Raw genomic sequence first — 20880 nt, 5'->3', positions numbered from 1 at the left:
GGTCTGACCACTCTCTCTTCACCTCACACCTGGGCCCCTATGGCCCTTTGACAACTCCTCATAAAGCTCTGCCAACCCCGTTCACGAGCATCCGTCCAATGAAATGAGTGTCAGCTGCTGCTTTCACTTCCACCTTTATTCCCCCTTACCCAACCAACACGGACTCTACCGCTGATTCTGCCCTCAGCGACCTCTGTCTGTCCATTACCAACACTTTTGACATCCTTGCCCCAGTCATAAGGATCTGCCTGAAAACTGCTTCCAAGTGTAGCACCTGAAAACTTTCAGACCAAAAATATAAGTGCAGGGATGCAGAACGAAAGTGGCAAACTTCAGGTTCATCCTCTGACAAATTGGCCTGCTGCCTGCTCCAAAGGCACTATGGCTCTCTAGCCATGCAAAAAAAAGAGCCCACATTCAGGCATGAGTATCTGGCGCTTCCAACAACACGACTGAACTCTTCAAAATCTGTAGGGAACTTGTCTATCCGTCTGCAGAATCCTCTGCCCCATCTCAATGCCAGGCCCTTTGCAATGCACACGCCACTCACTTCACGTCCAAAACCCAGCACATACTGATCAGCCTTGTCACGCACTCTCTCAACCCATCCCTCCCCTTGCCTTCCCTGAACACTCACCCTCCTTCTTCGTCCTTCTCCTCCTTTGCCCCTGTCTCTCTGGAAGAAGTCACCAGAGTAGACAACTCCATAAAGGTCTCTTCCAAACACGTTGCCACTTGCTCATTCAGAACCATCAAGGATAACATTTCCTCTCTCACCCCTGCTCTTGCTGATATCTGTAACCACTCCTTTGCCACTGGTTCTTTTCCATCCTCCCTCAAGCACTCCCTTGTGCGCCCCTCCTTAAAGAAACATCAGCAGATCCTTCCTGCCCGGGCCAACAATCACCCCATCTACATGACCCCCCTTCCCGGAGGAAACTGCTTGAGAAGTTGGCCTTCCCCCAACTTAAGTCCCGCACTGAACTTGTTGACGGTCTTCACAACCATCAGTCTGAATTCCGAGCACCCAGAGGCATGGAAACTGCTCTTTTGAACACCTGTGAAGAAATGCTTGCACCCGTTGACTCCAACTCCCCTGCTGTCCTCATCCAACTTGATCTGTCTTTTGCATTTGACACAGTGAACCACTCCATCCTCATGCAAAGGCTCCATGACACCCTTGGTATCTCAGAGTGGGCACTGGACTGGCTTACCTCCTTCCTAACCGATTGCTCTTCCAAAGTCATACTGGGCACCTTCACCTACCCTACATCCTCCTCCACCTGTGACATCCCACAGGGCTCCATTATTTCGCATTGGCTCTTTAACATCTACCTTACTCTGGTTGCACGCCTCATTTCCTCCATCTCGCCTAACTTCCAGTGTTATGCTGACGACACACAACTCTTCTTCAAACTTCCTATAGACGCCCTTAAGGAGAACCATCTCCGGTTCTTGAAGCACCTCAAGACCTTCCTCTTCACTTCTGCCTTTGCCCTTCTTCTGCCCTGCTGATCTGTTTTCTCTCTTGGCACCATGCTCCTGCTCACCCTCCTGCACTGCCTCCGAGCCACCCCTTGCACTGGGATCTGTATCTTTAACATACAGTCCCCCATTTTTCTTCTGCACTTATCAGATATACCCTATCTGACAAATTATGCACTTGCCTCTGCCAGTATCTGTTTATTTATTACATTTATTTATTAATTGCGCTTATTATTTATTCTGTTCTCTCCTTTGTGCTGCACTTTCCACTTCTCCCCCTTCCTCGCACTTTCCCCCATTTTCCCTTTTCCATGCACTTGCGCATTCTTAAAGTCACTGGGCCTAGTAAGATCGTTGTTTTTCTTCTCCCTTGTTACCCTCCCTTTGCTTGGTCGCGCTCTGAAACACTTGTGTATGAGCGCGATATAAATAAAATATCATATCATATCTTACACCCTCCTTCATCCCGACTGCCTCTCTACATCTGGGCATGGTGCAGTTCTAATGATCTCTGCATCAATGCCAGCAAAACTGAGATCCTCCCTATTGGGACCCCAGCACCCTACGTCTTCCCTTCTTCCTCCATGGGTCCTCCCCCTGCTCCCTCCTCAGAATCCAGCAATCTCAGAGTCATCTTCGACTCCTCTCTCTCCTTCCTCCATCATACTCAGGACGTTGTCAAGAAGTTCCACTTTCAGCTCTTCCTTCTGAAAGGAGTTTTACCTTTCCTCACCTTCCCGCAGAGACTCAATGGGCCTCATTACGAGTCCGGCGGTAACCGAGGCGGTAAAACCGCCTGGTTACCGCCGGACTCGTATTACCATTCCGCCTCCGTGATTCCCGGAATTACCGGGGCATTATAGCCCCGGTTTTCCGGGAATCACGGAGGCGGAATGGTGTAAATCCCCATTCCCTTCTTTGGAATAGCCTCTTCGTCTTGAGCAGAACTTCCTTATGTTTCGGAAAAGCATCAAGACCTTCATTTCAACCTCTTCCGTCACTGGCCCTTATGCATCCTCGGGGCCCTGACCTCCCACTTCTTATCATCTCAGCTGCTGTCCATCCTCTGCACTTGCTTTGGCTCACCCTGTCCTTGGAGGTTGCACTTACCTTTTCTTCATAGCACTTCACCTGCTGCTCACAATGAGCACCACAGCACCTATCCCATACCCCTCTCCCCTCTGCACTTGCACATTCTGAACGCTCACAAGGCATAGTAGGGTTGTCTTCCCCTCCCGACCTAGCTTCTTTTGGTTTATTTAATTAACTTAATTATTTTTTATTGTAGTAATTACATTTCTTTCAATCCCTGTTGCCCTGTGGGCACTTTGAAACAGTATTTGCTTCCTGTATAAGCACCTAACAAGTGAACAATAAATGAATAAATAAATAAATGTGGACCCCGGGTTAAAAAGACTAATTTATTTATTTTCCAAGACGAATTTACACCTGATAAAATGTCCTTCCCATTGATGCAAGTAGAGACTTCCTCCCCGGTGATGGGATGAGCCCTGAAAACATTTGTGGGGTGATTCATGGAATCATTGCGCACCAAAATGTGTGGCGCAAGCGTGAAAAACGGGGGGGACAGTGCCTACCCTCTGAGCACCTACATGATGACGCCAATACGGAACCCCACCACACCACCCCAGGTAAGATACATCACAGCCCATATTGCAACCAGGGGCATAGTGGAGCGCACATTCGGAGTGCTCAAGTCACGTTTCCGCTCCAATGACCACTATGGTGGGCAGCTACTATATGCACCCCCAGTAGTGTGCAGGATCATTGTGGCAGCATGCGTCCTGCACAATGTTGCAAATCGGAGGAGCATACCGGTGGACATGGTGGTGCCCTCACATCCCCAGCCACATGCATGCCCTCTGCGCATGGGAGGGGAAAGGACACGTGACAAGGCAGCCCGTACCCAGCTTGTGGCTACATTTTTCACCTAAACCCCCCCCCCCCCTTCGGAGTGCACACAGGCCTGGTACATTCCAGGTGACAATCGATGGTGACAAAGGGACAGTCAACTGTCACAACCTTAACACCCTGAGAATGTTTCCTTGGAATTGCTGCATTGTGTGCATCCCTAGCCACTTAAACAAGCACAATCCTGTGTGACCAAAAAACACACATGCAAGCTACAGATTCCACCCCCCCATGCAAAACAGTACATTCAAATGCTGGTATGTCACCTAAACCTCCCTCAACCCCATGTCACCCACCCGACACACCATGCTATGGCATGCAATGTGAAAACTTCAATAAAAAATCAACACACATAACACACAACTGTCACAAAGTGCACCGTCACAAATGGAAACAGGCCACAGACAATCCCCTCAGACACGGACTCTGAAGAAAAGAGTGAGCAAAAATATCCAACATATACTAAAAGGATGTAAATGCATGCCACCAAAGGTGTGAACGACAAAAGCTTGAACCTTTGGTGGCATGCATTTCAGGGAATCCCAAAAAAGAAAAGAAAATGCGGGTGCTGCGGGCGTGTCCCCCGCAACACCCTGCTCACTACACAACACAGTACAGTGAGTGGTGTTTGCGGCTTGGAATCCCCTACAGCTGGATAAAAAAACAAAGCAAAAAAATGAGCGAGCGGTGCCAGTACACGATCACGAAAGTCAAAGTGAACTTGTGCAGCAGGGACACAGCGTGTCTCAGAAGGCAAGTAGTGTGTGCGTGGGGGAATGTTGGGGTGGTGTTGGGGGTGGGGCTTGGGGTTTATTGTGGTGGGTGTGTTTGCAGGGCTATTCAATGCATGTTAGCATGGGAAATGCATGAACCTTCAGTGTTGCATACATTTTCCATCTGAACTACTCCGTTGAGGACACATCTGCAACGGAAACATATTGCTGATGCCGTGACACATCATAAGCAAAACCAACACAGGATTATCAATTTACCAGCATAATATATCATGAACACAGGCACCAACAATGACAATGTCAGACAGTGACGAATCACCATAGCACAAGTGCCTCAATGTGACATAGCCCCAGCAAGCCCCTTCATGGCGGCAAGCATGGGGGCCTGGTAAGCGTGGTTCTGCAGGAATATGGCACGGAGGTCCCCATGCAGCACCTCACATGTAACATGGAGTTCCTCCTGCAAGGTCTCACATGTAACACAGAGTTCTGCCTGCAAGCCTTCATGTGACAGACAGACCTCCTCCCGGCTTGCATGGAGTTCAGCCAAGATGGTGCGTTCCAGCTGCTCCATCCTCTGTTCTGCTCATGTCCCCTGGCTCATCATGAGTGCAGCCAGAGTAGTTCTGCGGAAGGTGTTATCTTCCCTCAGTGCTTCCCTGTGGGCCTCTGACTCAGCAGCAGTAGCTTTGAGCAGCACCACCAGTTCAGCCCGGCGGGCTCTGTTGGAGGCTGCCGTGCCCAGCCTGAGTTAGCAGAACGTGAACTGCGTTTCCTGCTGCTGGAGCTCCACCTGCCTATCAGGGGGGAAGAATGGAATCGGCAACATGTTCCATGCCTTGAGTCAACATCTCAATCGCTCCCCCTGTTGCTGTGCAATGGCATACATGGCATTCTTCCACCCAGTTTTCCCCGGAGGCACATGGCCACTGCGGTGCTGGACACCACACCTATTGGGTCAGAGGGGACCGGGTCAGAGGAGACGTGGTCCTTGCTGTGCTGGCACTGCCTGTGGCTGCAGGACTGCATTCCTCCGTCGATCTGCTGCCCCAGGAACAGGAGCTACTGGTGTGGAGCGTGACCCAGCCCCCGTAACCACCACAGGCGGACATTCCAAAACTGACTGGCCCCTTGAGTGGTCAACCCCCACTGCAGGTGTGGGTTACAGAACAGCGTCCACTGCAGAATCACTCACTGTCGACGGCATGGATTGATGAGCATCCGATTCAACATCAGAGTCAAAGAGAACCCAGAGGCAGCCCTGGACACAATGGCCTGGAGCACCAATGGATGTTCGCGGCCTACCACACCATGACCTCCACTGGTGCATGGTTGTTGACCTGAACCCTCCACCCTGTCTGCCATCTCCTCCTCCTCCTCCTCTGCTTCCAGCGCCTCATCACCTGTAACAAAATAAAATAAAAAAACACATGAGCACACATGTCAGCAGCACATACCACACACCTAGACATCACAATATTGACAGCCAACACATGAAGCAGCCATGTCACACACGACACAAACTCCGGCATGCATGCAGTGGCATTGAAATGGAAGGGGACCCTGAAAGCAGACATGGATGCGTGTCAAACGTGAAGCCCACATATGTACTGCATGTTGCGTATCACCTACATCACACACAGCCTTCTGGCAGGCATAGATCTTAGCTGAAAAAGACAGATGGCATCAAAGAGATGGCACGTAGTATTGCCATGGCAGAATTCCCAAATAGCCACAGCAGTAAGTTAAATAGAACTGTCCATGACACATGTACAATTCATGTCAGCATGCACTACAATAAAATAAATATTTAAAAAAGTACACGTGTCACAGGAGGCAACAATGCAAGTGCATTGAAATACAGTAAAGGGAGGCACATGGATACATACATGCAAGGTCACTTTGACATCACACAAGTGAATAGGCTTGTTGAAGGTTGAAACATGGCTCAGAGGTGCATGGGTGCAGTGCAGTACATGTCTACGCCCTCAACTATCAACATAAACAAAAACGTAGTTATGTCAATCTCGTGATATGATGGCAGCGTAAGGGCAAGTGCAGTCATCATGTGCAAAGTGTTGGCACTGGCTTGTAGGGATACAGTGATCCCCCTCCCCCACCTCTGGGGTATGGCAGAGAGGCAGTGCATCGCTCTGAATGGCTGACCAGAGTACTGTGTAGTTGCAAACAGTGTTGGCAGGTGTCAATTGCATCATCTCAGTCATCTGAGACTACAGCAGATGAGAGGGGGACAAAAATCAGTACACAGGAAGAACCATCAGAAGTACACCCATACACGCAGAAGCCACAACACCAGTTGCCTAGAGGCAGGGTGGCTGTAACAAAGGGAGGCCTGTGCATGACACAGACAAGGACACCCTAAACATGTGTGTGATGAGGAAGTGACCCTGAGTGTCACAATCCATGCCCCTGAGCCCCTCAGGTATAACAGCCCCCGGGCAGCAGTGGGGCTAAAGGGTGTCTAGTCAAAGGATCGAATCTAAAGGGTCGACAGGTCAAAGGATTGACACCAAAGGGTCGACAGGTCAAAGGATCAATTTTTTTTAAAATTATATATATTTTTTTAGGTTTTCGTTTAGGGAAAAAAAGTGTTTTTTTAGCAAAAAAAAGGAGATGGGGGGGGGGCCCCCCAAAAAAAAAAAATATGTGAAAAAAAAAGAAAATTCCGTAAAATTCCAACAGAAACATACATAGAGTCAGTCCTGGTGCCTTTGGCGCCAGGCTCATTATCAGGAATAAAGCAATACCAGTTTTGGACCTTAATCCAACATGGAGGCCTATTACACAGCTCAGTTCTTTAGAACAAAGCCATGCGGTCTAGTGTTTTGGGTGTGGCTGGGCCTGGAACTACTTTCCCTGGAACTATTTTACCTGGGCTATTCAAACCACACCAAACAGCAGAACACACTTCGAGTTATTCTGCACTTCTGCAGCGTAACGCTCACTGTGTCCAGCTCCTGCTCATCTGCTTCTCCGGGGGCCCGATCCTGAAGCCCTAGATCCGAATTCCATTAATAACCTGGAAGAACAAGAACAGCATTAGCAAGCAAGAACACTTACCTGTGAAGTAACCGGCCTTGAGTCCATCCTGTGCTTCGCTTACCTCGCCCATCTCTGGAGTTTGCCGCAACCTGCAAAGGTAAAGAAACAAGGACAGCATTAATAACAATTCTCACCTGGGCAAGCAGCGAGTCCTAGCAGCACTCTGCGCTTCTCTTACCTCGCCCTTCTCCGGGGTTCACCGCAACCTGCAAGGGAGAAGGAACAAGGTCAGCATTAACAAAGCACTTACCTGGGCAAGCAGCGCTTCGATCGCTCATCACTCCGGAACATCACTGCAATCTGTACAAAGAAGAGAAGAGAACACAGGTTAGCAATTAACACCAATAAACAGTGCAGAGCTCCGCGCATCAATAACTCACTGTGGTCTTCGCCATAGGCGCGGGAACTCCTAATCGCAACCATCCATGTGAAAACAAAAAGAGACATTGTTAGGGAACAGCATAGTGGAGCAAGACACAGAGAAGACAGAGAAAATGGAGGGAAACAAAGAGACAGAATAAAGACGGAAAAGACATTATAACTCACCTGGAAGACAGCAAGCAGAGTCAGAGTCACAGCCGGTCTGGACCCGACATAAGGACACACGGACCAGTGAAGCAACTAGGTCCACGGAACGCCCGCACTAACCACGCGCCCCTGCACAGAGACGCAGGACACAGAGTTCAACGCACAAAAACCTAAGGTGAGCAATAACCCCAAGGGAGGGGATTTGAACCAGAGGGAGGTGGGAGTCCACTCATCACAGAACCAGTATCTTAACCCTCCATTCTCCTGTTATCGGCGCTATCCAACATCTGGCACATAACCAAGCAGAGAGGGGTCCGGGATAGCGCTTAGACCTCCGTCCAGTATTGTGTGGCGCCCCCGTGGATACCAGGTGAGTGTAACAGAACTCGAAGCCTCAATTAAAACATCCACCTGGGCGTCATGGAAACATCAGAGACTGACCAACTAGCCCAGTTACTAGGAGAATTATGGGCCGAGGTGCACTCCACCCGGCAATAAACCAACACCCTTAGGAGGGAGTTGATTGTCATCAAGGACCACACCGATGAATTAGCCAGACAATTGCTCCAAACACAGGCTGAGCAGGCTCCGTTGCCAGGAAGTATGCTGTCGGTTCCAGCCACATCCGTGAATCCAGTGTAGGTGGTTCTCCCTGGGGCAGTTCCTTTGGCCCCACCGGAACGTTTTACGGGGGACCCAAGAAAATATGCAGTATTCATGAAAAAGTGCCACCTCCATTTTCTTTGTAGACCCGGAGCCTTTCCTAACCATCAGTCGCGGGTTTCCTTAATTCTGTCATATCTGAGTGGCACTGCAGCGGATTGGTCCATACCGTTAGTAAGCCAGGATGACCCACTCCTGTGGGATTTCAGGGGATTTCAACAGGAGATGGAGAAGCTGTTCGCCCAACATACCCAGTGCCAACCTCTGGATAACGAACTTCTGTCCCTATGTCAAGGCAGCCAAGATTTATTAACATATATCGCCACTTTTAACAGACTTGTCGTTGAAACTGGGTGGGCTGAGGAGAAACGAACAACGTTATTCCATTGAGGATTACAGGGGGAATTGAAAGACGTCCTAGCTCAGGTGGTAAACCCGCCAAAAGACTGTGCAGAGTTCATCAACCTAGGGGTGCAGCTAGACCACAGGCTGCAAGATCGAAGGACAGATCGAGCCAGAACGGAGAATCGGACTGTGTATGTAAACTCAAAGGAGAACAGTCCGCGTTCTTCAAAAAATACTTCGGAACCCATGCAAATTGGGGGAGTACAGAGCCCATTAACCAAGGCCGAAAGAGACAAAAGGAGACAACAGAAATTATGCCTGTACTGCGGGAAACCAGGTCACTTCCTCAGAGAATGTCCCGTAAAACCCCCTAGGAGAACAATTGGAGCTCAGAGAAAGAAGAAGGAGAACAAGAGTTGGAAAACATCCAGGCCCGGCAAGCGTAGAGGTCCGTTTGTCGAGTGAAGGAAAAGAGCCACAGACCTCACACCTTGCCCTGCCAGTGATTTTGATCAGTCACCAACAACCATCTCGGATGCATGCTGTGGAGGCATACATAGACAGCGGAGCCATTGGTAACTACACAGACCAAGGCCTGGCAACAAGGCTGGGGCTTCCCCTCTGTCAGAAAACGACAACTGAGAAGGTCACCACTGTCGACGGCACAGAGATAGCTTCTGGTCCTGTAACTCAACGCACAGCAGAATTGACCCTTCTGTGCCAAGACGGACATTGGGAAGCCATTGCCTCCGACCATATCAAGGCCCCTCAGTTCTGGGTGATTCTAGGGATGGCGTGGTTAGTTGCTCACAATCCTAACACCGACTGGCGAGCCAAGAAATTAGCCTTCTCCAATGAGTGTGCTCATGTGTGCTACCAAGTGGAAATGCCATTGTGCTGTGTCTTGATGGTCGTGAAGATTATGAAAGCCTCAGTCCGCAAGTACCACACAGGGAGATACTTAAAAACTCCCTGTGCAATCCTTGAGGCCACAGGTATTGAGTGCTGGAGTACCAGGAACCAGGAACGCCGGAAACCCCCAACCGCTGCAAGGCAAGCAAGGGTTTAGCACAATGGCAAAAACAGACAATAACCAAAATGTAAGCTGGGAATCTCCAATGGGCTTACCTAGGTGGAAGAAGGGTTGGACGTCAACCAATAACTGTATTGGGACAGGCAGTGTAATAGGCTTTCCGAGCACCTTCAGTGTGTGGATGGTGGCAGCAAGCGATAATAATACTGAGCAGCACTCTGTTGGAAGTTGGTCAAACACTGGAATACCTGTGTGAGTCACGATTGCACACTTGAGCGTAGTAATGGAGCGGGGCAATCCGAAAACAATACAGAAGAGTTCCGAGGTCAGGTTCCAAATGAGTACAACAAAGTCTGAGGAATTATTCGAGGAAAAACCAGTTATAGCAGTCCATGAGTCAAGAAACCAGAGGCGAAGGGAAGCACGCAAACAATCCAGGGCAAAGACAAGAGGAATCTGTGAAGCAATCCGTGGTCCAAAAAACTGTGATTCAAGAAGTTACGAGTACACCAAACAGTGCTGAATGAATCAGCTGTGAAGCACTATACAGGCGCGAAATTGGCACTTTTAGCTGTTGCCGAGTAGTCAGGTGATCAAGCGCTTTGGCATCACGTGATGCACGGCCCCCATGCATTTCCGCATCACGTGTTCCATGGAAATAACAACTGGCCGACCCTTCTGGGTCACGTGATGCGGAACTGAACCGAGCCGGTGGCTACGCCGAACTGCGGCGAGACGCCACGGCAACTGCCAATGGAGAAATGGACGCAGCGAACTCGGGTGACCATCAATGCCCGACTGCCTCCATACGCGCTGCCAACGGATACCACGCTGCTGCCGCCCTGATTGGGTGAGTGATGGCAAGTGTGCAGAAGGGGAATTGGAATGACGGGAACCTGGAAGGGCACTGGAACTGTAACTGGAATGATGGGGATCTACATATGGGACAGCCTGCATGACACATCGTCTGACCCAGAGACACCTGTCCAAGATAAAGAGGCATTGCTACTAGGTGTAACAAGTACACTACCAAGCGAATACCACGATTTTCAAGATGTTTTCCAAAAAGAACAGGCTAATACCTTACCCCCTCACAGGCCATATGACTGTCAGATCGACCTCGTACCTGGTGCACAAATCCCATGTAGTCGAATTTATGCACTCACCGAACCTGAAAATCATATCTGGACCATTAGCTGGCAAACGGTTTTATCCGCCTGTCCAAATCCCTGGCAGCATCACCCCTATTCCTCGTACCCAAGAAGGAGGGGCACTTGGGAATGTCCATCGACTACCGCGCACTAAACCAGGTAACAGTTAAAAACCGTTATCCTCTACCCCTTATCCCAGAACTGCTGGACCAAGTCAAGGATGCCCAAATTGACACCACATTGGACCTCAGGGGGGCATACCATCTCGTGCGTGTAAAGAAAGTAGACAAATGGAAGACCGCCTTTCGTACTAAGTATGGGCTGTACGAATATCAGGTGATGCCCTTTGGGCTTTGCAACGCTCCCGCCACATTCCAGTACTTCATGAACGATGTACTATGGGAATTGATAGACGTATGTGCCCTAGTTTACATCGACGACATCTTGGTGTACTCCTCTTCTAAACAGGACCATGTCAGGCACGTTCGCTCCATCCTTGCAAAACTCCGACAACACCAGCTATACGCCAAACTTGAAAAATGCTCCTTCCATGTCACCAAAGTCGAGTTCCTTGGTTTTGTCCTCACTCCCAGAGGCGTCCAGATGGATATGCACAAAGTAGACGGCACCCTTAGCTGGCCATCACCGTCTTCAGTCAAAGGTGTCCAAAGTATGCTCAGCTTTGTGAACTTTTATCGCCGATTCATCCCGGGTTTCTCCCAGATTGTGCACCCGATCACTTCTTTATTACGAAAAAACAACAAACTGTTCCAATGGACGGAAGAGGCGGAGAAGGCCTTCCTGGAACTCAAGAAAAGATTTACCTCAGCCCCGGTGCTACGACACCCCTGCCCAGATCTCCCATATGTAGTGGAAACAGATGCCTCCAGCATGGCAATGGGGGCTGTTCTTTCCCAAAGGGATCCCTAAACAGCCCAGTTACATCCCGTGGCCTTTTGGTCATGAAAATGTACTACACCTGAACTTAACCATGAAATAACAGACAAGGAACTCCTAGAGATGAAGGCAGCCTTTAAGGCTTGGCGGCATTACCTCCTAGCCGTCAGTTACTAGAACACAAATGAAAGGGTCGAGAAAAAACCAATTAAAGAGTCTCCTCCCTTATTCTTCATTCAAGATTTCAGCACATTGATGTGTAAAAAATCACACCTAGACTTACAAAAACTTGTGTTTATATAGTTTTCGGTATCTGCTTTTTTCATAGTTTAAGAGATACTTCTGAACATCATTGATTACAACAAAACAAGCAATCACAGTTTGCACAATCAAAACAAAAGCAAGTTGGTACTCTTGCACACCGTTTTTTACAAAGAACATAATACAATTACTGCTGTCGCTAACAAAAGGGGGCTACAGGGGTCAAGATTCTATAAACAAATGAACAACAGGTATATAATGCTTCTCTTGATATAAACAGTTAACATTGGTGACACTGTGTTTAGAGAAAAATGCGTCTACACCCGTTGTTTTAGCCCTATAGTGGGGCTAAGGCAGCCAATTTCTTCATAGGGACTTCATCAGGACAGAGGAGGACTATGCAGTCAGGATGTTCAGGAGGTGCTGTAAAATGAATGAGGGAAAATGAGGGGAAGTTCCAAGCATAATAGAAGGAAAACGTGTGAGATAAATCACTGGATGTCTATCATGTACTTAATGGTCATCACTTACCTGGGGGGACGAAAGTCTGGCCACAGGTGTAAAAGGTAGAAGATAATCCCAAGGCCCAAGTCACCTATGGGTAAATGTCACAGTGGACACCTAATTGGGAAAAGGGAGTAGGATTTGAGGTTACCAAATATATCGGTATCATTTAATACAGGGTGGAGTGTGTTAATAGTGGTGACTCTACAACACACTGCAATAACGGTCTTACCTCTACAACACACTGCAATAACGGTCTTACCTATTTTAAGGCAGCCGTGAAGTCGAATGAATTGAAAGGTTCAGCATAATAGTCATGGCGGTGCTGTAAGTGCAAAGCTGGGAGAACACAAAGACACGCACAACATCAATAAGTATGCTGGCGTGGACTATTCTTGAAAACATCATATCAAAGAGTGTATTCCACCGCTGGGAATGCAGTGTATGTAATAATGAAACAACTGGAACACGTTTACCTAAATTCAGTAAGCCACGTGCTTAGAGAATCACTGATGGCACCAATGTGTTTGTAGGTGTCTGCATCAATAATGGGGCGAGCCTTGGGAGCTGCAAAACACATGTAGATATAGATAAGAAAAATGCTCATAGCACCGGGTCTCCGAGATGCACATCTCGGAATATTTAGAGAATGCATTCTCTTCATACCTTGTTAGGGGGAGTATTAGTCTCTCCGATTGATCAGCGCGGCTGCAGCGTCTTGCAGAAGCAAAAGCGCAAAGATCTCTTCCACGGAAAAAGCAGTGGTGAGGACGCCGTTGCTAAGCGCCATGGGTACATATAGCGGGCGCCATTTTGGATTGGTGTCTGCGTGTGACAAGATAGTAAGATGAATATCCGATATACGGTCACCAAAGAAGCTCGATGAAGAATTATCATAAGCCACATTGAAGTCTAGATAATTGTTGTGTGATTTCCGTTACGTGTTTATTTCCGTTCCCATGGCAACCCTTCACATGTGAGGAACGAAAAACACGGTCTAAATTGGACTTAATCCAGAATCAGATGGATTAATGGACTAAGTCTCAAAATAGAGGAATTTATAATGGGAAAAATGATGAAAAAAATGATGAAAAAAAAGCCGGCCCCATGTGTGTATCCGTAGCCATGGTGACGGTACACAGCATAGAGCACCAGTCATGTGTGCACTCAAGCGATGTAGTGTGAGTATGTGGGATGTGAGCACACTAAAAAGAACTGTCACTAGACCACCAGTACTAACGGCATGGTGTACCGATTGGGAAGTGATCGATCGGCACTGGGGCTCAATTCTAAAGGACGTGAGTCAGAGTATTGAGTGATGCCATATCTGCGTAAAGACGTGCCTATGATCATCCTAAGGAGTGGTGCGGGCATGGCTTGGTGCCCTCATGTCTTCGCAGCTGTGTGGTGTTAGACAACAGTTGGAACGAGTGGTGTAACCACAGAGTATGGATAGAACATGGAATGGTCCACCTAACATTGTACAGGGTGAAGTAAACATCAGATATGTAGAACAGTGCGAAAAGAGATACAATAAGAGAAATAATTACTCTACACACGTGTAGAATTGTCTACAGTGAATACAGATAGGGTTGACTTCTTATGTAACATTCATGGGTATGCAGGATGGATGAATACCTCATTTCATAATTCAAATACAAAACAAATCCTGTTAGCCTCCGGCAATGTATTCTCGCTCAGAGAATACGTGTAAATGTAATAAGCGGGCAATGCGTAATCAATAAATCAGGAGCGAACACGCAGGGGTGTTAACGGGACTTTAATCAAGCATCGAACTGCCTAGGAGGCGGTAACCCCGCCCTCAGCATCACGTGGGGCGCAGCCCACTATCAACTGCAGTGAAAAAGGACTGTTCCTCTGAACGTGCTAACAATAGAGGTAGGACGTTACATCTCCCCCCACCTTAACTAAACACTTCAACAACATTCAATTAACTTCTTCAATCCATCTGATGGGTCGGCGGATGACCCTCTTGGATGGGCTGCGCACCTGGGTTGATTTTGTTGGTGTGCTGTCGCTTTCACTGCCACTGTCGTCAGCGTCTCCTTCCTCTTCATGATACTCAGAGTCCGTGTTTGACGAGTCATCTGTTGCTGTTATTGAGGAGTCAATGATGGTGTCAGTGTTGTTGAACGCCTTGAAAAAGGATGAATTTCTGGTGATTGTGCCACTTGGGCTAACGGCAGTTATCATTGACCCATGGATGTGAGTCACTGTCATGGGGTCTGGTTTGAAAGCAGGCATGTCCTTCGTGATCTGCTTTTGCCGTACTAGTACTTGGTCCCCAATGCAAAGAGTGCTGGGTCTAGCGTGTCTTCTTGCATCTGTGTATTTCTTCATCCTTTCTTTACTTTCTTGATCTTTGCTTCTGGCCTTCTTTGTGTGCGTGGACTCATCCTTTGCTCGTACATGGTGTGGAAGTCTTGTTTTGATGACGCGCCCGAACATGAGCATTGATGGACATTCACCGGTTGAGCTATGCGGTGTGTTTCGATACTCTCGTAGTAAGGTGCAGATGGCTTGCATGAATGATCCATTTGTGATGGAGCAGATTTGTAGGGTGCGTTTAAGGTTTCCCATGAAACGTTCCACCATTCCATTTGCCTGGGGCCACAGTGGTGTGACTTTGTGGTGTTGGAAACCTAGATGTTCTGCGAACATGGCAAAGTCATGGCTCGTGAAAGGAGGTCCATTATCGGATTTGACCCTGGAGGGGATGCCATAGTCGGCAAACGTCTTGTCCAGTGCGGGTATGACGGATTGTGCGCTGGTTGAGTGGATGAGATGTACTTCGGGGAATCGCGACATTTCATCAATGATCACCAGCACGTATTTGCCATTTGCCAGCGGTCCAAACATATCCACTGCTACCTCATCCCACACTTGCAGCGGCATCTCCGATGTTTTGAGAGGTTCAGGGAACGTGCGCGGGGCCACTGCCTGACATGCTATGCATTTTCGTAGGAGTTGTTCTACCCGTTCATCTATGGATGGGAACCATACCTTTGTTCTAAGTTGCCTCTTGGTCGACACTATTCCTCTGTGTCCTGCATGGGCGATGTCTAGTACCTGATCTTGGAGGGTTTCTGGAATGACTATTCTGTTTTCTTTTAATAGTAGACCTTCCGGTGATGTGGATAGTGTGTGACGGATAAGCTTGAATGTGCGGAAGTGTAGTTCCTCTTCCGTGGATAGGGAAGATGCCCCTTTTGCTCTGATCTGCCATTGATTTGATTTTAGGCACGATTGCACTGTCTGGAGCAGTATGTCTTTCTGGGTTGCTTCCACCAGTTGTGCCGTGGTGATGCATTTGGGTAGCGCGCTGCTGATCAGGTATCTTAGGTATTGGTTTGCTTTGTGTGATTGGCGCTCATCTTGAGCTGGAAGTGGGTAGCGGGATAAGAAGTCTGCAGGATTGTTGTCCTTGCCCGGTCGATGTATTATCTTGAACGAGTACTCTTGTAGCCTCAAACCCCATCTGGCGATTCGTGGTGGCATTCTTGCTGTCGGTTTTCCATAGATGGTGGTGAGAGCTTGGTGGTCCGTGACTATGGTGAATGGTCGACCATACAGGAATAAATGATAATGCTCGCACGCCCACACTACCGCTAAACTCTCCTTTTCAGGTTGGGAGTAAGCGCATTCTGTCTTAGAAAGGCTGCGGCTGGCATAGGCTACAATTCTCTTTGGTGAGTCCGGTGATGCTCCGCGTCTGGATTGTGCTAGGATTGCTCCTAGTCCCACTGGGCTAGCGTCTACTGTGAGTTCCGTGTCAAAATCCGGGTCGTAATAGGCCATGCATGAGGCCATTGCGATTCTTTTCTTGATTTCTTGGAATGCTTCTTCACATGTGTCCGACCACTTGAATTCTTCGTGCTTCCCTGTTAGTAGCCGCAGGGGTGTGCTCACTGAGGCGAAGTCTTGTATATATCGGGTGCAGTAGCTCGCCATTCCCAGGAATGAGCGTACCGCTGAGGCTGATGTGGGTGTGGGAGTCTCCACTAGTGCTTGAACTTTTTCTGGGTCTGGTTTTAGGCCATCTTTTGAGAAGATGTGTCCAAAAAATTTAAGAGTGGATTTACTGATTTCGCATTTGTCTGGATTGAGTGTGAGGTGGGCATTTTCTAGTGCCATGCAAACTCTCCTCAGTGTGTCATTATGCCTCTCTTGCGTGGTGCCGAAAATTAGAATGTCGTCGGAGTAATTTAGGCAGTTGGGGATATGTTTTATTACTTGATGGATTTCATTTTGGAAAATTTCGGCAGCCGACGATACCCCAAAACTGAGTCTTTTGTATCTGAACAAGCCTAAATGCGTTGAGAAGGTGGTGATATACCTTGAAGTTGGGTGCAACTCGAGCTGGTGGTATCCCTTATTTAAGTCTAACTTGGAGAACGCCTTGGATCCATGCAGTAGGTGCATCATGTCGGTCATTCTTGGGGCTAGATGCCGTTCTCGCTCTATGGCTACATTCGGGGCCCTCATGTCTACGCAAATGCGAATGCTGTCTTTGTTGTCTTTTTTCGGCACGGGTACAATGGGAGACACCCAGGGTGTTGGTCCCGATGCTGGCTCTATGATGTCTTGCTGCAATAGTGACTGAATCTCGTCTTCCACGTGTCTTTGTATGTTTAGGGGTATGCCCCTGTAGTGCTGCGCTGTCGGGGTTATTTGAGGGTTAATGTGTAGCTTTATTTGTTTGTCCTTTAATTTTCCCAACCCTTTGAATAGGGAGGGAAACATTTGTTTTATCATGTCCTTGGGGCTGGTCGTATATGCCGACATCAACTGATACATGATTTGAATGAGTCCCATTTGAATTGCAGATTTGAAACTCAAGATGCTGCCACCTGGTACGTCCCCTTTTATGACATATATTTTAATCTTTTGAGTCTTGTCTTTGTATTGACAGTGTGCCATGAACATTCCTTGGCAGTTGAGAGGCTTGTTGGAGCCATATGAATATATTAGCGTGTCTGCTTCCTTCAATGATTTCTTGTCGTTGAGGCGCTCATAAGTCTCATTATTTATGACATTGACTGTTGCCCCCGTGTCGATCAGGAATTCTTTGTTTTGTCCATTTATTTGTAGTAGCAGTGTGGGACTGTATTCCGCAGCAACGCTGTTTCCAATGGCGTGCACGTATCCCCTTTTCCTGTCCCCGCTGGATGATGATGAGTCCGAGTTTCGTCTTCTGAGAGGCGAATTTTCTAGGTGTCTGATTTTCTGTCTGGAAGATCTCCTTTGTGAGTCATGTCTGGCGCTAGTATGGCTCGCGTGTTCTCTTCTTTCTTCTCGCCTTCTCCCTTCTCGTGGCGTGTCGCGGGATGAGCTCTGGAGATGGTGTCTGGATACTGTGGGTGACTGTCTCCTGCGAGATCTCGGGCTTTCTCTTGTTGAAGGTCGGTCTAGCCTCCTCGTGTTCTTCTGTATTTCTGTCGGCTGGAAGAAATTTACGTTTCTGCACACGGATTGAAAGTGGTTTTCACCTCCGCACTTGTCACAGTTGTGTCCGATGGCGGGACATGGACCGACATGTGGAAATTTGAAACCGCACCTGTAGCATTTCTTTTGTTCCGTAGGGTGTGATGTATTTGATGTTCTGATGGGGCATAACGATGCAGTGGAACCGGACTGTGTGATTTTGATGTTATCGAGTGATTCTGTCTGTTGCGCGAGGGCAGCATCAGCTCGCGCTAGTTGTAGTATCTCTTCTAGTGTCCTGTTCTTTTGCAATAATTTCTTTCTGAATTCCTGAGATGCGCAGCCGGCAATGGTTTGGGACTTTATTGCTTCTTCCGTTGAATATCTGTCAAACTCACAATATTTTGCTCTTTTTCTGAGACGCATTACGAAGTTGTCCATATTCTCACTGCTGTCTTGTGTGGAGGTGTGGAAGATATGTCGTTCGTAATCGACGTTTCGCAATGGTGCGAAGTATGCATTTAAAACATCAATGATACCTTGAAACGTGTCTGTGTTAGATTCAGGCATTTCGAAGACGATGTCCCGTACAACTGGTCCTAGGGAGTGGAGTAGGATTCCTCTGAGTCGGCGCTCCTCCCTTACCCCTGATGCGTCTATGTAGACATGCAGCTCTTTGAGCCATCTGGCCCATCTGGGAGCGAGGCTGCTGGTGTCTGTCATATCAAATGGTGGCACAGCCAGTAGATGAAGTGATTCAGAGCCATGATCCTCTTTGTGAGTTGCTTGGCGCGGTGTGGAGCTGGATGAGGGGCTCAGGGTTCCACTGTCCGGGTTATCATCAGACATGGTTGCTTTCTGATCCCTGCCAGTAACGCTTTGACTGACTGCTAAGAAGTGTGCAGCTTTATAATGAGGCTTAATGTGAAGGAGATTAATGCACTGTGCTTTTATCAGGCGCACGCGCACGTGGTTGGGCCTGCGAGCCTTGCCGTGTGTATCAAAGCGGGCCGCGTGCTTTGTAGGGTACGCACGCGTGGCTGGCCCTTGATGTTAATATTGCGTCAGAATTCCTCGTGCTGGGCCGGACTGCAGTACTTCAAACGCGTGTCGGGATGCACGCGATGTTGCGGCAGGTTTCCACGTGTATTACGCGGCGCGCGTAACACGTGGGTTGGCGAATTGTACCTGCTCTATAGAATGCTGGAGATGAGTCGGGGCTTCTTGTTCCAAGCGGATGCTTGCGCCGCGTGCGTCGTGAAACGGCTCCGGTGCTGCAAGTCGGGCGGCAGGAGTCCTGGAGTCGGCGACTACCAGCTGAGAGGACCTTCAGGCTCCGGCACCGTTTCAGGAAGACCTCGTCGCCATTGTTAGCCTCCGGCAATGTATTCTCGCTCAGAGAATACGTGTAAATGTAATAAGCGGGCAATGCGTAATCAATAAATCAGGAGCGAACACGCAGGGGTGTTAACGGGACTTTAATCAAGCATCGAACTGCCTAGGAGGCGGTAACCCCGCCCCCAGCATCACGTGGGGCGCAGCCCACTATCAACTGCAGTGAAAGAGGACTGTTCCTCTGAACGTGCTAACAATAGAGGTAGGACGTTACAAATCCCATGTGTGAAGGGATGAGAGCTGTAATTCAAAAACAGTCCACAATGCAGTCAGCCTATCTGAGACCAAACCTCATACCTCTCATTCAATGGTGCCTGTGTAAAGATGTTGTATATCTGAGACATGATATATTGACCTATAAAAAAGGATTTCCATTCTACAGATATGTTAAGGCCTGTTTTGACCGTGTCTTATCTGTGGACCCACCTCTGTTCTAGCTGTGTCAAAGCTTTATTCAAGTCGCCTCCTCTTACTGTAGGTGCAAGTTTTTGGATGATAAACCATCTGAGGCCCAAATCTGTATGTTTCAGGAGGCAAAAATGGTCCACTAGGGGTTTATCAGGGACCTTGTTTCTGATACAGGAGTGATGTTCCGAAATGCGCATTTTGATGGGACGGATAGTTTTGCCCACATACAAAAGGCCGCAAGGGCACTCAATAATGTACATGACTCCCTTGTAGTTACAATTTGTGTGTTCTTTCATTATCCACTTAATGTTCTTATGTTTGAAAACCTTTTTCAGCACAGTGAGGGCACAAGCAACGCATTGCCCACATTTGTAATGTCCGACCACAGAAGGTAGGTTCCATAAGGTGTTTTTAACAGATCGAGCTGGTTCCACAAAGGTGTGGACTAGAGTGTCTCTTAAATTCGTATTCTTTTTTAAAGGCGAAACAAGGGAATTTGTTGAGTGTCCCTGCTTGTTTGACTAAATGCCAGTTCTTCTTCACAGATTTCTGTATGATGTCACTCAATGGACTGAAGGTTGTGACGCAGACCAATCTGTCTAGTTCCTTTTTAGGTTTTGTTTCAAGGCAAATCTCCCTCTGGGTGTGTGTGGCTCTTTTTCTGGTATCCCTTATTGCCTTTAGGGGTATCCTCATTCCTTGAGACTCACATGTAGATCTTCTGCGTGTTTCTTAAACTTTTCAACGTCAGTGCAATTCCTTCGGATCCTCAAGAATTGTCCGTAGGGTAGATTATACTTAAGGCCATGTGGGTGATAGCTCTGGAAATGTAGTAAACTGTTCCGGTCTGTGGGCTTACGTTATAGCTCGGTTTTAAGGAGATCTCCTGTTTTATATATATGTAGATCAAGAAAATCAATCTGATGGTGATCCCACTGTATGGTAAACTTAATGTATTGGTTACGTTGGTTTATCCATAGGTGGAAGTCCTGTAGAGAATTTGGTGTTCCATTCCAGATCAAGAAGACGTCATCTA

This window comes from Ambystoma mexicanum, chromosome 6p (assembly GCF_040938575.1).
Source record: "Ambystoma mexicanum isolate Mex_15411 chromosome 6p, UKY_AmexF1_1, whole genome shotgun sequence".
Taxonomy (NCBI): domain Eukaryota; kingdom Metazoa; phylum Chordata; class Amphibia; order Caudata; family Ambystomatidae; genus Ambystoma; species Ambystoma mexicanum.
Note: the sequence above shows the minus strand (reverse complement) of the source record.